Source organism: Mytilus trossulus, chromosome 3 (genome assembly GCF_036588685.1).
Source record: "Mytilus trossulus isolate FHL-02 chromosome 3, PNRI_Mtr1.1.1.hap1, whole genome shotgun sequence".
In the NCBI taxonomy this organism is placed as follows: Eukaryota; Metazoa; Mollusca; class Bivalvia; order Mytilida; family Mytilidae; genus Mytilus; species Mytilus trossulus.
This window is the reverse complement of record NC_086375.1, coordinates 56,545,929-56,548,937: the sequence shown is the minus strand read 5'-3', so window position 1 is coordinate 56,548,937 and position 3,009 is coordinate 56,545,929.

Sequence of the window (3,009 nt, the reverse complement as noted above, 5' to 3'; positions counted from 1 at the left end):
TCATGTATGGTTTCTGGTATCGAATGCTTTTTAGTTTTGTATTTAATTCATCCATCCAACCAACTATTTTGATTCCATTTGTTTTGAACTATAAACGCGTGTCTGGCGTACAAAATTATAAGCCTGGTATACATTTGGTGAGTTTCTATTCATTATTCTTATCTCTGCTGAGGTCAGATACATCTTGGTTTAATATTGAAAAAGGGAACTATTTCTCCAATTCAAACCTTCCACTAGAGTAACGTTGGCTCTCTTCAATCTGTTTGAAAACATAGTATAGATGTAGCTTTATGTATATATGAAAACGGTAACAGAATAAAAAATACCGAACCCCGAGGAAAAATCAAAACGTCTGTAGGCTGTTGCAGCGGAAAATTTTAGCAGTCGCAGACACAACAAATGTGTAAGCGAATTGAATATGATTCCAAAAAATTGAAACATTGCCAAACACAAACCTCATGTATTTCAACATTTGTGTTTGAAGCGAGTGTGCGACAATAAAACATCGATATACTCATATGATCATGAATCAATATTTTTTTGTTTTTTTAAATTAACATTATTCTTTTTTGTATTCAAAAGAGAGGCGAAAATTACCAACGGGTATTATAACTCATAAGTCGAAAATAATCTGACAATGGCATGGCAAAAAAACAAACGAAAAACGATCAAAAGACAACAGTATATTCAATGAATGTGTTCGTAGATAGTAGATGTTTTAAAACTGTTATACGATGTTGACTGATGTACCCATATTTTGAATATTTTATTTAGTGTGTCTGTTTATTTAACGCATCAATGTAAATATAACGGAATTTGATGAGACTGTAATTAAAGTGAGGGGGTTAGCGCTATAGAACCAGGTTTAATCCACAATTTTCTAAATTTGAAAATGCCTGTACCAAGTCAGGAATATGACAGTTCTTGTCCATTCGTTTTTGATGAGTTTTGTTATTTGATTTTGCCATGTGATTATGGACTTTCCGAATCGATTTTCCTCTAAGTTCAGTATTTTTGTGATTTTACTTTTTTCAAAACACAACATTGAAACCTAAGACTGAGTAACATGAACCTCATCAGCCGAGGGTTATTCATGTGCTCCTTTGTTTCAGATGTTAAATATAATTTGAATTTCTATATCTTTTAATATTGCAAGTATTTCAAAGTTATCAGTTTATTTGTATTTGACTTATTTGATTTTGTATCGTACTAAGCGTGCATTGTCTCTTGCTGTCAATTTAGACGACGGACTTGATGCATTTACGTGCGCATACTTATACTTTAATTTGAGTGGGTTTTTTTTTCAAACAAATGAATTGCAACTAAATATGACCTTCATTTAAATATATTTATAGTTTAGAACATAAACAGTGAAACATGAACGTGTTGTCTATATCAGGGAGGAGCGTATATTTTACGGTACTCGCACAGATAAATAATTGAATAAATTAACACATGATGGAGTCAGTTTCTCTTTTTACAGTGTTTATCTCCAAATTTGGGATTAATGCAATGTATAAATTGGAGCTTTTGTCAAATATGTTTATTTTTGGAAGAACAACAAGGGTAAAATAAAGTCACCTTGACTATATATAACAAGACAAATACAAATCTAATTAATTACGTTGCTGGAGAAATTATTACTTTAAATGGTTTGTGAAAAAGAAAGCTTAATGTATGGATAAGTTATATTCCACGTAGAACGTAACTCAAGTATAAAGATGACATAAACCTCCCATGCCTTCTACTTGCTGTCACCGCATAGTGAACATCAGATTATTGTTTGTGTTCCTGGTTGCCATTGCAATACATATGAATGTGTATTTGCGTATAGAAGATTTGTATACAAGTTTCCTTTGATCACCCATTTGTCTGCCATTAGGAATTAGGAATTAAAAAAATATATCATAATTTCCAGTAAGTCTGGCTCCAATTGGACCTTTGCATGACTGCTCATCCTTTTTTATTTGAATATCTTGTCACATATATAAATTTATGAAATGAAAGCCATAACGTGTGATGGAGTTGCTCTTGAACTTTGATAATTAAAGGGAAGCATTTATATAGACGTAAATGTATTTACTTGCATCGACTTGGCTTGATATCGAAAGTTTTTCTAAAGACAGAATATAAAGCATTTTAGAGCATAAAAAAACAGAAGTGTTAATTAAACCTTTCTAAGGAAAGTCCTTAACAACATTGTTTCTATATGAAATAATATTTAATACTACTTGATAAGGGAATAATGTACTGATATTTACTTGGAAAGTCCGCATATACCCTAACGACACTTTCTAAAGAATATTCATATATGTCTTTTGTGTTTTTCGTTTTCTTCCAACCAAAGATAAATACAATATAGATGCATCTTTTTTCAGATACCACAATTATATGAGTGGGCAGGCCTTACCGATGTTTTAAATGTTGGGTCTGCAAAATTCTATATGAAACTTATTTCCGATTTGTTCACATATTAGTAATCATCAATCAGAACCGGCCATTAGAGTTACTATGTAGCTACCTCCTTAAGTGCTGATGTGAATCAGGCGTCGATACAAAAATAATTCCACAAATTTGATAGATTTACTTGAATCTATGAATTGACAATGAGGGTCAGTAGAGAACGTAACTTCATGACAATATAGGTGATTCTAATTTCCAATTGCGATTTTCAATTTTTATGTTACAACCGTCCAACAGCTGCACATGTAAATTTATACCTCCAACGGCAAGTAAAAACGATAAACCATAACTTGCGTTAACTTCATTGGTTTCCCTAAGGTTCTTAATGGTAAACTTTAAGTTGTATCTCTTTGAATGTTTTATGAAACTCATTATGATATATCTGAGTCATATGAAAATTTTCTATGTGTCTAAGCCAGAATTCTTCCATTGTTACTCATTTATTACATATCTAAATCTGTAATAGTCCGTGAGCAACACGACGGTTGTATCTAGTGGAGCAAAAACTACTTATATTATTGAGCATCACAAGTGTTTTATTATGTT